The following is a 14,379-nucleotide window of genomic DNA, read 5'->3' as shown; positions in this document are numbered from 1 at the left end:
TTTATGGAGACGCACGACCCATTCCGTTCCATTACTGTTCCAGCTTCTCCAGCTCAACCAACACTCACACTCAACTTCCACAACAAAAATTGTTCAAATGGCTCTGAGCACTATGAGGTCATCAGTCCCCTAGAACGTAGAACTACTTAAACCTAACTAACCCAAGCACATCACATACAGCCATGCCTGAGGCAGGATTCAAACCTGCAACCGTAGCGGTCGTGCGGTTCCAGACTGTAGCGCCTAGAACCGCTCGGTCACTACAACCGGCCCTGCCACAAAACTAATAAGTAATTCCTCAGTTATCACACTTTCATAGCAGCCATTCTCATTCCACATAGAGCTGGTATATACACGGTGTTTCCCTAAGAGCGTGTAAAAATGTAACAGGACATATAGGATGCTCCACTGGACAGATTTGGGGTGAGGAACCTGCGGTCGGAGAAGCCAGCTTAAGGAGATAACAGGAATAAATCATAGTACTATGTACTTTTTTTTATTTACATTAGTTACAGTTAACGGCAAACAACATCGTCGACACAATGAACGTACCATTTGTACTTTATCTTACAAAATGCGCTGAAACTGACGGTCATCAACCTCAATGCAAGGATATCGGTGAACAAAATTCTGATGAACCCTGACAAGTATCCCTATTGTGATTCGAATCACATGACATCACTGGCAGCTACGATTCTGACAACTAATTCTGTATCCATTCGGGTCTGATGCACAAGTGACTTTAAATATCCCAATAGGAAACAATCAAGGAGAATCAGGTCAGGTGACCTCGCAAGCGATGGAATAGGATCTCCCCTTCTAGTCCAGCGACCATCATTCAGCTTCTTGCGGACATCCATTCTGAAGTGAGGCGGCACAGACATATTTTCTCCACATCCTCACACAAACAGCCAAGGGTACGTTCTTCAACAACTCGGGTGAAACTCTTTGCACGAATCTCATGCACAGGTCGCCATTCAGATGGCCAGGTACAAGATAAGGCCAAATGAGATTGTCACCTACAATGACGGTCCACATATTCACAGCAAAACTTATTTGGTCGTGTGACTCTGCTGCAGCGTGAAGGTTTTCCTCATCGCACACCTGGCTATTCCTGCTGGTCAACGATCAAATGAGGCGTTGTCAGTAAAAAGCATGATTTTTGAGGAAATCTGGACTGATGAATCCATTGTTGGATAAGTGCTGTCCCTTGGTGCAGAGTCGGTCACAAGCATTGTATGGACTTGTTGGGTGTAATTGTTGTTCATGGGGTTCTAGGCGCTTCAGTATGGAACCGCGCGACCGCTACGGTCGCAGTTTCGAATCCTGCCTCTGGCATGGATGTGTGTAACGTCCTTAGGTTAGTTAGATTTAAATAGTTCTAAGTTCTAGGGGACCGATGACCTCACATGTTGAGTCCCATAATGCTCAGAGCCATTTTTTGAGGATAACACGGCGGCCGGTCGGTACCGTTGGGCCTTCATGGCCTGTTCGAGAAGAGTTTAGTTTAGTTTTTTTAGACCATATGGCACTGTTAAATGATTCATTTGGGTTCTGGAAGGACAAGGAACAAATGAATGTAGCTCACGAACAGGGCAATCAACTGTGAGCGCGAAATATTTTCACAAATAAGCAAATTAGGTATTTGAAGTTCAAGAAGTTGACAGAAGGCAAAAGGGGGGCGTGGCAACAGGTGCTGCCCTTAAAGTAAATGGCCTTAGAAAACATATTTCTCTAGTAAAATACACTCCAAGGAATGTCTATGAGCAAAAATTTTTTTTTTATATTTTGTCCCCTACGCAGGTACTATCTCCCCTTAACGTTAAAAATCTAATACATAAAGTCGTTTGTAAAGCAGTCACCTTTGAAGCAATTTTTTACATGAAAGTTCGCTGCTATAAGCAATTGAGAGATTACTGGTCTTACCTAAAATACACACTTTCAAAGGGTAGCGAAACCTAGGTGGAAATTTGCAAATCAGATTCTGGACTGGCCTATAAAATGGGCAGGCAAGTCTTCGTCAACTCTTGTGTACTGTCTGTAGAACGTGTCTGGGTTATTCCACTAGGACAATGGGTATACTCAGCGAAGGCAGCTGTGAAGACATGCGTTGGTGTGCTTTAACTCAGGACGTGGCTAGCTGCGTGCTGACGGTCGAGTGGACGATCCGATGGTGGTGAGATTCTCAGAACGATAAACTGCTGGACTGCACTCTTTCTGATTTAGGACCACTCGAATAGTCTGTACAGGCGCCTCCTCGGTGCTCGCGAAGGCGCAATGAAAAGTAACGGCCCCAGAAAAGTGCCGTGCGGCACGCCACTTTCCTCCACGCAGCCGGGCGGTAGCGAGGAGTCCCAACAATTAAAATGGAGCCGCCGGAGTTTGTGCTGGTTGCATGTCCGCCAGGCGCTCACCTGTTGATCGCCACGTACGAAAACTTGGGCCACCGTCCGTACCACAGGTTCATCCGGACACACACTCCAGTAATAGCGACAGCAAATCCTCGGACTTGATCCTGTCACTCAACAACACTGGAAGCAAACACTACGCATCGTGTGGTGACGGTCAGAGCGGGCGGGGCGGAAAGGAAAGTATACGAGCGGAACAAGGACGAATGTGGAAACATTCTACACAGTCAAATCACAAAGCCCGCAGCTCATGCACCAGGGACTAGTGTTGACTGAATCACGGGGTTCTGGGTTCGATTCCTGGCCAGGTTGGGGGGTTTCTCTCCATGCGGACTGCGTAGTTGTGGTGTCCTCATCATTACATCATCATCATTCGTTATACTATTTTGCCGGCCATTGTGGCCGAGAGGTTCTAGGCGCTTCAGTCCGGAACCGCGCTGCTGCTACGGTCGCAGGTTCCAATCCTGCCTTGGGCATGGATGTGTGTGATGTCCTTAGGTTAGTTCGGTTTAAGTAGTTCTAATTTCTAGGGGACTGATGACCTCAGATGTTAAGTCCCATAGTGCTCAGAGCCATTCTAACCATTTTTAATACTATTTCCTGTCTTGTTATTTTTTCTTTTTCGTAGTACCTATCCTGCGTATTATGGTGTCTGCGTTTCACTATTTGCGAAGTCTTATTTCATTATTTGTGACTGCATACCCTTTTGGATGTCGTATAGGTAACCTAAAAAGGACAGTGGGAGGGGAGGAACTCATGTGAATCGGGTAATCTTTTTTGCTTGTGTCATCGTATTTTAACTGCTTGTTCTCTGAGGCGGAAAATGGGGGGACCAGCTCAGCATTTGCTTGGAAAATACCCAAAAAAAACACACGCTCTCTGGCGCGTCACCAGCCCACAGTCGTTAATAGGCTGCACGGATGCGATGCTGGAGTGGCTCACATCCCTGTCTCGGAGGACGGCGCGATGCGATTTACTCTATACGATCAGTATTTCCTATATTATTGTTATCATTTGAATCATGGGGAACTGCTGACTGATGACATCACATACCTTTTCTTTTTTTTGGCCCTCCAACACCTGTCCTTGCTCTCTGTTTTCCCTTTTCTTCTTTTGTCCACGTCCCTCCTCTCTTCTTGTCTGCTTTCTTCTGGAATCCCACGACCTTTTTGTACCTTTTCTCCGAGTCATGCGTGTTTTCAATGTCCTTGCCCATTGTTGCCAACTCCTGTAGATCTTTCTTACCATGTATAAACCACGAAATTAAGATTTTTCTCAAAGACGTTGAGTATTTTTGTTTTAATGCTTGTACTTGTTTTATAACAATTCCTCGAATATAATGTCAAATAGCTCCTGTGTGATGGAAACTTTTATAAACAAAACTATTCCATGGCTAAGCTTGCAAAGCAAATCCTCCTTCACAAACTGTGATGCAATTGGGAGAAGCTTATGTGTGATGGAATCCATTCAAAATAGAACTACTCCAGGGTGCAACTTGCAAAGCAAATCCTCAAGCAGAAACTGTGATGCAGTTGGGACAATTTCAAATAGCTGATGTGTGATAGAACTATTTCAGGGCATAGCCTGCAAAGCAAATTCTTGATCACAAGCTGTGATGCAGTTGGGAAAATTTCAAACAGCTGATGTGTGATGGAAACTTTTCTCAATAGAACTACTCCAGGGCGTAGCTTGCAAAGCAAATTCTCCATCACAAACTGTGATGCAGTTGGGAAAATTTCAAACAGCTGATGTGTGATGGGAACTTTTCTAAAAGGAACTACGCCAGATCGTAGCTTGCAAAGCAAATCCCCCATCAGAAACTGTGTTTCAGTTCGGACAGTGGGTTCTGGAGAGCCTAAACCAACATGCAAATCAGAATCAACTGGATATCCTGAAACCAATAGCAAATGGCGAGCCTAAGGAAGTTTTTCTTTCTTTTAACATTAAACATCGGCACACCTTTACAACCAGGGAAATGGAAACCGAATGTGATGCAGTTGTGACGTTCTAGACGAAGACCAAAGCAGACTATTGTTTGTAATTCCATAAAAAAAGTAAGGATGAGCTGGGAGGTCGCGAGTCTGTGTTATGTAAAGCAGTGGACCCAAAACTGAACCTTGTGGGGCACCGTTTCTGATCCGCCAGCAAGCAGACACAGCTGTGACGGCCCATTTGACTGCATGTCTGGGGCGTCGCATGCCAGCAGACGGGAGCAGCTTCTTGCAGCCCGTGTAACCTGTTGAGCGAGCCCCGACGCAACTTGGGAGACAAGAAAGGCTGGCGGGCAAAACACGGACGAATAAACTATGGGGCGGGCGCAACTAGCTGGCGGACAAATTACCCGGCAGAGCCTCAGGCCTGGCACGCGACACCCGCAAGTCCTACAATGCCAGAGGCCGCCACTTCAATGGACGTTTCTTACCGCCACGAGCACTGGAAACAAGTAGCGGGACGAGGCACGGCTACACCACGAAGATGACGTGCTGCAGACGCGAAATTTAACCGACTGGAAGAAGATGCTGTGAAATGCAAATGATGAGCTTTTCAGAGCATTCACACAAGGTTGGTGTCGGTGGCGACACCTACAACGTGCTGACACGAGGAAAGTTTCCAACCGATTTCTCATACACAAACAGCAGTTGACCGGCGTTGCCTTGTGAAACGTTGTTGTGATGCCTCGTGTGAGGAGGAGAAATGCGTACCATCACGTTTCCGACTCTGAAAAAGGTGGGATTGTAGCCTATCGCGATTGCGGTTTACCGTATCGCGACATTGCTGCTCACGTTGGTCGAGATCCAATGACTGTTAGCAGAATATGGAATCGGTGGGTTCAGGAGGGTAATACGGAACGCCGTCCTGGATCCCGACGGCCTCATATCACTAGCAGTCGAGATGTCAGGCATCTTATCTGCATTGCTGTAAGGGATCGTGCAGCCACGTCTCGATCCCTGAGTCAACAGACGGGGACGGTTGCAAGACAACAACCATCTGCACTAACAGTTCGACGACGTTTGCAGCAGCATGGACTGTCAGCTCGGAGACTGTGGCTGCGGTTACCCTTGACGCTGCATCGCAGACAGGAGTGCCTGCGATGGTGTACTCGACGACGAACCTGGGTGCACGAATGACAAAACGTCATTTTTCCGGATGAATCCAGGTTCTGTTTACAGCATCATGATGGTCGCATCCGTGTTTGGCGACTTCGCGGTGAAGGCACAGCGCCATACTGGCGTATCACCTGGCTTGATGGTGTGGGGTGCCATTGGTTACACGTCTTGGTCACCTCTTGTTCGCACTGATGGCACTTTGAACAGTGGACGTTTCATTTATCGTCCATACATGGCTACACTACATACAAATACTTTCAGAAATATCTTCCTGACACTTAAATCTATAATAGATGTTAACAAATTTTTCTTCTTCAGAAACGCTTTCCTTGCCATTGCCACTCTGCATTTTAAATCCTCTCTACTTCGACCATCATGAGTTTTTTTGCTCACCAAATAGCAAAACTCCTTTACTACTTTAAGTGTCTCATTTCCTTATCTAATACCCTCAACATCACCCGACTTAATTCAACTACATTCCATTACCCTAGTTTTGCTTTTGTTGATGTTCATCTTATATCCTCCTTTCAAGACATTGTCCATTCCGTTCAACTGCTCTTCCAAGTCCTTTGCTGTCTCTGACAGAATTACAATGTCATCGGCGAACCTCAAAGTTTTTATTTCTTCTCCATGGATTTTAATACCTACTCCGTATTTTCCTTTTGTTTCCTTTACTGCTTGCTCAATATACAGATTGAATAACATCGGGGAGAGGCTACAACCCTGTCTCACTCCCTTCCCAACCACTGCTTGCCTTCCATGTCCCTCGACTCTTATAACTGCCATCTGGTTTCTGTACAAGTTGTAAATAGCCGTTCGCTCCGTGTATTTTACTCCTGGCACCTTCAGAATTTGAAAGAGATCATAGGCAGTCAAGACTGGAATGTACTGGCACGGTGTTTTCAAAATAAGTAAAAAGAACATCTCCATTAGAATAAATTCAATGACATCATTTAAAATCGCTGTGAGGCGCACAGTATTGTGCGACACCACCACCGTAAGGAAATTTCGTCATTTGGGGAAACAGAAAGTGAAAGATACTGTAAAGCTATCTTTAACGTGAACCAGCCCTCTGAAGATGAACCTTCCGGTTCAAAACCGGTAACGGCGGCACTGAAATAAATTAATAGCATTGTAGTAAGTGGCTGGTTGCTGCTGTCTTTTCTGTTTTTAAGAGTCGACTTATATTTTGTATACAGCCATGGGCTCAGAATGTCAGTTTTTGACAAAATAGAGTGTTTGAAAATTTATACAATCGATGCTGGAGTTTTGTGTATTGTTGCATATCGATTTCAATCCCACAGTGGCAATCATGACTGAACGGAGGGGCACATCAGAGATCTGGTGGAGCTGCGCGGTGCGGACGCCAACAAGTTTTTTTTTTTTTTTTTTTTTTTTTTTTTTTTGTCATCAACCTACAGGCTGGTTTGATGCGGCCGCCACAAATTCCTTTCCTGTGCTAACCTCTTTATCTCAGAGTAGCACTTGCAACCTACGTCCTCAATTATTTGCTTGGCGTATTCCAATCTCTGTCTTCCTCTACAGTTTTTGCCCTCTACAGCTCCCTCTAGTACCATGGAAGTCATTCCCTCATGTCTTAGCAGATGTACTATCATCCTGTCCCTTCTCCTTATCAGTGTTTTCCACATATTCCTTTCCTCTCCGATTCTGCGTAGAACCTCCTCATTCCTTACCTTAACACTCCACCCAATTTGCAACATTCGTCTATAGCACCACATCTCAAATGCTTTGATTCTCTTCTGTTCCGGTTTTCCCACAGTCCATGTTTCACTACCATACAATGCTGTACTCCTCACGTACATCCTCAGAAATTTCTTGCTCAAATTAAGGCCGGTATTTGACATTAGTAGACTTCTCTTGGCCAGAAATGCCTTTTGTGCCATAGCTAGTCTGCTTTTGATGTCCTCCTTGCTCCGTCCGTCATTGGTTATTTTACTGCCTAGGTAGCAGAATTCCTTAACTTCATTGACTTCGTGACCATCAATCCTGATGTTAAGTTTCTCGCTGTTCTCATTTCTACTAATCCTCATTACCTTCGTCTTTCTCCGATTTACTCTCAAACCATACTGTGTACTCATTAGACTGTTCATTCCGTTCAGCAGATCATTTAATTCTTCTTCACTTTCACTCAGGATAGCAATGTCATCAGCGAATCGTGTCATTGATATCCTTTCACCACCGCCTCCGAATTTTACTGTTGGCACTACACACACTGCCAGATGACGTTCACCGAGCATTCATGGTACCCACACCCTGCCATCGGATCGCCACATTGTGTACCGTGATTCGTCACTGCACAATACGTTTTTCCACTGTTCAATCGCCCAATGTTTCCGCTCCTTACCACCAAGCGAGGCGTCATTTTGCCATTTACCGGCGTGATCTGTGGCTTATGAGCAGCCGCTGGACCATGAAATCCAAGTTTTCTCACCTCTGTCATAGTACTTGCAGTGGATCCTGATGCAGTTTGGAATTCCTGTGTGATGGTCTGGGTAGATGTCTGCCTATTACACATTACGACCCTCTTCAACTGTCGGCGGTCTCTGTCAGTCAACAGATGAGGGCGCCCTGTGCACTTTTGTGCTGTACGTGTGTCCCTTCACATTTCCGTTTGACTATAACCTCGGAGTGGACCTAGGGATGTTTAGGAGTGCGGAAATCTCACGTACAGACGTATGACCGTGTTCGAATTCCGCGAGTTCCTTGGAGCGCCCCATTCTGCTCTGTCACGATGTCTAATGACTACCGAGGTTGCTGACATGGAATACCGGGCAGTATGTGGCAGCACAATGCACCTAATATGAAAACGTTTGTTTTTGAGGGTGTCTGGATGCTTTTTATCACACAGTTATGTCGTATTATATTTGGCTCTGTGCACTATGGGACTTAACTTCTGAGGTCATCAGTCCCCTAGAACTTAGAACTACTCAAACCAGTTCCAGACTGTAGCGCCTAGAACCGCTCGGTCACTCCGGCCGGCCATATTATATTTCTTCCCTCCTCTCCTTTGTATGTTAGAATTATATACACCTGAAGATGGGATTTTAGCAACCCGAAACCAGTCGTCGATTGACGAAATCATTAGTACAACTGAAGTGGATCTGTTTAAATTAATTAATCGTATTGACAGTCGCCGTGTTGCGGTGTAGGACGCGGCCTCGCTGATAGCTTGAGCCCACCGTCTTGAGGTGCTGATGCAGGGGAATGGCAGCAGGCAATCTCGTGGCTGACTTGGCGGCGATGCGGTGGATATGAGGCGGCGCCCCGCCTCCTTCGAGATTGCTGCCGATGGGTGTGGCCCACTCAGACACGCGTGGGTAGCTGTCGAAATGGAGCGTGCCTTTCCCGATATGAGCCCACACTCTGCCGCTGCAGTGCGGCGCTAGCTGCAGCCGTACAGGCAATCAATCGGTGGTCTTCCCACCCTCTTCACAATCCCGCCATTACGTTTCTACATTGCATCGCATCCCCTCCATCAAGGACAGACATCGTAGAAACGTTACAGCGAAACTGGAATCTGCCTCTCGCCCTCGCAGATACAGATTCTGTAATTTTTTCTTAGCTTTCACTGACCATGAGGACAGCCGTGTCTTCAGCGAGTGTCATGATTTCACCTTGAAATTTATCTGGCCCCGGTTTGCCGGCACGGTAGCTCAGCGTGTTCGGTCAGAGGGTTAGCTGCCCTCTGTAATAAAAAAAAAAACTGAGTTAATGGATCAACAACGAACTTAAACGGATGTATTACGACGTCCTCCCCGAGCAGATGCAACGAACAAAAGCTTACAAAATGAAACAAAAAAAACAGTTGTTAGCAAAAAAAGCGTAGCTGAGTGGTCAATGCGACAGAATGTCAATCCTCACGGCCCGGGTTCGATTCCCGGCTAGGTCGGAGATTTTTCTCCTCGCAGGGACTGGGTGTTGTGTTGCCCTAATCATCATCATTTCATCCCCATCGACGCGCAAGTCGCCGAAATGGCGTCAAATCGAAAGACTTGCACCAGGCGAACGGTCTACCCGATGTGAAACACTAGTCACACGACATCTGCCTTGAAATTTCATTCCACTCCTCTAACCTTCTTTCATTTTCGTCATTGATTCTACGCTCTGTCTCCAAGTTGAGCAATAGAGGAGATACTACGTACTCCGACCCTACTGTATGTATACAGGACGAATCACCTAAAAATTGCACCACCAACATTGCGGTAATGGCAAGTGCTATTGAGATGCAGTTTTGACAGAATGCATTCATAGTCAGGGGCTCCTATTCTTAGCATATCAACAGGGTGTAATAATACTGGGAACTTGGACTTTTTGTACAAACATACACTTTTTTCAATGGAACAATGCTTGTTGACGCTAACAAACTAAAAGTAGGGTTTTCTCAAGTTTTCTCGCTTATAATCTCACGAAGTAGTACAGCAAAAACAGATTGTCGCATACTAATTCTTTTTTATTGCTGTAGAACTTTAGTATCAAGCGTGACTTTTTATGTATTAAACTTTACTACTACTTCTTTTGCCTACGAATATTGCAGCAATGTCCTCTTATATCACTGAAGATCGCTGCAATTACGTCATTGTACGACTTTTAGCCAAGAAGAGAAAGTGTTAGTGAATAATCGTAAACTAAAGAAATCAGCATCATTTGGTTTTGCAACATCATCCGTAAAAGTTTTGCATGATTAATGTGAACTATTTTAGACATTCAACACGTTGTGAAGTAATCAGACAGCTGAACGCGTTTATACAAAGAGTGCGGTTCTTTTAGGTTGGCTCTGAGCACTATGGGACTTAACATCTGAGGTGGTCAGTCCCCTAGACGTAGAACTACGTGAACCTAACTAACATAAGGCCATCACACACATCCATGACCGAGGCAGGATTCGAACCTGCGACCGTAGCGGTCCCGCGGTTCGAGACTGTAGCGCCTAGAACCGCTCGGCCTCCCCGGCCGGCGTTCGTTAAGGAAACCGAGGTGGGAGCGTTTATTGGTGGAATATACACAATGTGATCAAAAGTATCTGGAGACGCCCCAAAATTTAGGTTTTTCATATTACCTGCATTGTGCTGCCATCTACTGCCAGGTACTCCATATCAGTGACTTCAGTAATCAGTGGACATGGTGAGAGAGCAGAATGGGGCGCTCCAAAGATCTCACCGAACGTGGTCAGGTGACTGGGTGTCACTTGTGTCATACGTCTGTACGCGAGATTTGCACACTCCTAAACATCTGTAGGTCCACTGTTTCCGATCTTATAGTGGGGTGGAAACGTGAAGGGACACGTACAGCACAAAGCCATACAGGCTGAACTCGTCTGTTGACCGACAGAGACTGTCGACAGTTGAAGAGGGTTGTAATGTGTAATAGACTGACATCTATCCAGACCATCACACAGGAATTACAAACTGCATCAGGATCCACTGCAAGTTCTATGAGAGTTAGGCGGGAGGTGAGAAAACTTGGATTTCATGGTCGAGCGGCTGCTTATAAGCCACACATCGCGCCGGTAAATGCATAATGACACCTTGCTTGGTGTAAGGAGCGTAAACATTGGACCATTGAACAGCGAAAAACGTTGTGTGGAAAGACGTATCACGGTGCACAATGTGGCGATCCGATGGCAGGGTGTCGGTATGGCGAATACTCGGTGAACGTCATCTGCCAGCGTGTGTAGTGCCAACAATAAAATTCGCAGGCGGGGGTGTAATGGTGTGGTCGTGTTTTTCATGAAGGGGGCTAGCACCCCTTGTTGTTTCGCGTCGTACTATCACAGCACAGGCCTACATTTTTGCTTCCCACTATTGAAGATCAGTTCGGGGATGGCGATTGCATCTTTCAACACGATCGAGCAGCTGTGGAGGAGAGGTTACACGACAATAACATCCATGTAATGGACTGAGTGGTTACCTGAACCTACAGACCACCTTTGGGATGTTTTGGAACGCCGAATTCTTGCCAGGCCTCACCGACCGACATCGATACCTCTCCTCAGTGCAGCACTCCGTGAAGAATGGGCTGCCATTCCCCAGATACATCCCAACACCTGACAGAACGTATGTCTGCGAGAGTGGAAGCTGTCATCAAGGCTAAAGGTGGGCCAACACCATACTTAATTCCAGAGTTACCAACGAACTTGCCAGTCATTTTCAGCCAGGTGTTCAAATGGCTCTGAGCACTATGGAACTTAACTTCTGAGGTCATCAGTCCCCTAGAAGTTAAAACTACTTAAAACTAACTAACCTAAGGACATCCATGCCCGGGGCAGGATTCTAACCTGCGACCGTAGCGGTCGCGCGGTTCCAGACTGTAGCGCCTAGAACCGCTCGGTCACACCGGCCGGCCAGCCAGGTGTCCTAATACTTTTGATCACATAGTGTAAGCGCGGTCTCGCTACTGTTTATGGGTGTCACGCGAGGGTGTCAGAAAGGTGTAGTGTTCTGATGACTGCAGCTGTGCAGTGGACACCTCCTGTATGAGAGACATGGATCTCTAAGCAATACCGCGCGGTAGGTCGCTAACTGAATGGGACAGTCGTGTGTCTGTGGTTTCGAGGTGGAGCGAGGGGAGAGGGGTTAAGGGGGGGGGGGGGGGGAGCCGGCACTTGGGGCTGCTAGACTTGCAGATGTGTCGCGACCCACTTCAGAGGCGAGACGCATACACAGGTCAGCTGCCCTAATAGCGAACACGCCAGCCGGACTCACGGTGTGGACGCTCTCTAGTGACCGGGTCACGGCCTGCTTACACGGCCACACCTGAACGCTGACGAACTACCATCTTTGACTTGCTTTTCCTTTATTTAATTACACGTCCAATAACCGAATTGAGGAGCAAATCTCGGAAGTCGCGGTACGTGTCTGCGTACAAAATTACCACATAAAAGTAATAACAGACAAAAATAAAAACTTCTGGTAAACTTTCCGGGATGTAAGGTCGTGGTCTACGATATGTAAGTCGCTCTCAGACGTCCGATCCGTCAGTCGGCAAGACTTACCGGAGGAGAAACACCCCTCTGAAGATGTCCAGCGCAGCTCTGGACGAAACGTCAGGAGGTGAAGAGTTTCATGGACCACGGCCTTACATCCCGGAAGGTTTACCAGAACATATGTCATCCGGTCGTGAAAGCCTTCATACTATGAAAAATAAAAACGTTTATGAACCCAAAAAAGTCAGACCATAAGTTTAAGTATACGCAATCAGCTTAATTTTTGCAAGGAACTCCTCGACAGAATAACACAAGGGAAACTCTTCAGTTTCGATTTGAAAGCACGTGTATTACTGCTAAGATTTTTGAATTCCTGTGGTAGCTTTCTGAAAATGGATGCAGCAGTATGCTGCACACGTTTCTGCACAAAAGTTAAGGAAGTCCGATCCAAATGCAGATATGATTTCTGCCGAATATTAACCGAGTGGAAGCTGCTTATTTTTGGGAATAAACTAATATTGGTAACAAGAAATTACAGTAATGATTATATATATATATATATATATATATATATATATATATATATATATATATTGAGAGGCGAATGTCAAAATACCAAGATTCGTGAAGAGGGGTCGACAAGAGGTCCGCGAACTCACACCACTTATTGACCGAACTGCCCATTTCTGAGCTAAAAAATATCCTTTTAGAATGGGAAGAGTTACCTGAAAATATAATGTCATATGACATAAGCGAATGAAAATAAGCAAAGTAGACTAATTTTCGTGTCGAACAATTGCTTAGTTCATATACCGTTACCGTTCGAATAGTAAAAATGGCAGCATGAAGTCTTTGAACAGGATTCTGAAAGTGGGCTTTTAGCGACAGTTTTCTATCTATCTGAACACCTAGAAACTTGGAACGATTTAGTGTCACTAATCCTATACCCATTCTGTGAAATTAAAACGAGGAGTTTTGTTCAATTGTTTGTTAGAAACTGCAAAAACTGAGTGTTACTGTGATTTAGCGTCAGTTTATATTCTACAAGGCATGAACTGCACTATTTGAAACCGAGCCAATGTTGCACACAACACCCTCTACTACCAAGCCAGTGTCATGAGCAAACAGAAATATTTTAATAACTTTTTTCATAATGTGGGGCCACCGTCATATATTTCTTTAAAGTCAGTACCGCCATTAGAATGTTGTTTATTTGCAGTGCTACAGTTACACGATCATGATTTCGGCTTTAAAGTACCATTATCTAGTGTTATACAGTGCCTAAGATGGCATAGTGTCGTATTTAAAATACACTATTAGAGAGATTGTCAAAGGATCAATATTGACGCTTAGACAACGTGTCTAATAGTGTATTTTAAATACGATACTATGCCATCTTAGGCACTGTATAACATTAAAACACTTGATAATGGAACTTTAAAGCCGAAATCATGATCGTGTAAATGTAACACTGGAAATAAAAAACAGTCTAATTGCGATACTGACTTTAAAGAGAAATATTTTAGGGTTAATCCTTTAAACTAGAGGGTATTCCATTTATATGAATAAGGAACAGGAGTGGCTCTCACACTGATCCCTGGGGCACCCCCCCCCCCCCCTTTTGACCGTACTCCACTCAGACCCCACATAATAGCCATTCACAACATTGTAAACAATGACCTTTTGCTACCTGTTGATAAAGCAAGAGGTGTACCAATTTTTGACGTACTCCTAGTATTCCGTAATGGTCCTACTTCTCGAGCAACATTTTGCGATCAACACAATAAAACGCCTTCGTTAAATCAAAAAGTATGCCTAGCGCTCAACCGTTTGTTTAATCCATCCAGTACCCCACAGAGAAAAGAGAATATAGCATATTGAGTTGTTAAACGAGTTCTAAAGACGAACTATTCATTTGATA

Source organism: Schistocerca gregaria, chromosome 10, assembly GCF_023897955.1.
Source record: "Schistocerca gregaria isolate iqSchGreg1 chromosome 10, iqSchGreg1.2, whole genome shotgun sequence".
NCBI lineage: Eukaryota > Metazoa > Arthropoda > Insecta > Orthoptera > Acrididae > Schistocerca > Schistocerca gregaria.
The sequence above is the reverse complement of the archived record's forward strand: the minus strand, read 5'-3'. Positions refer to the sequence as shown.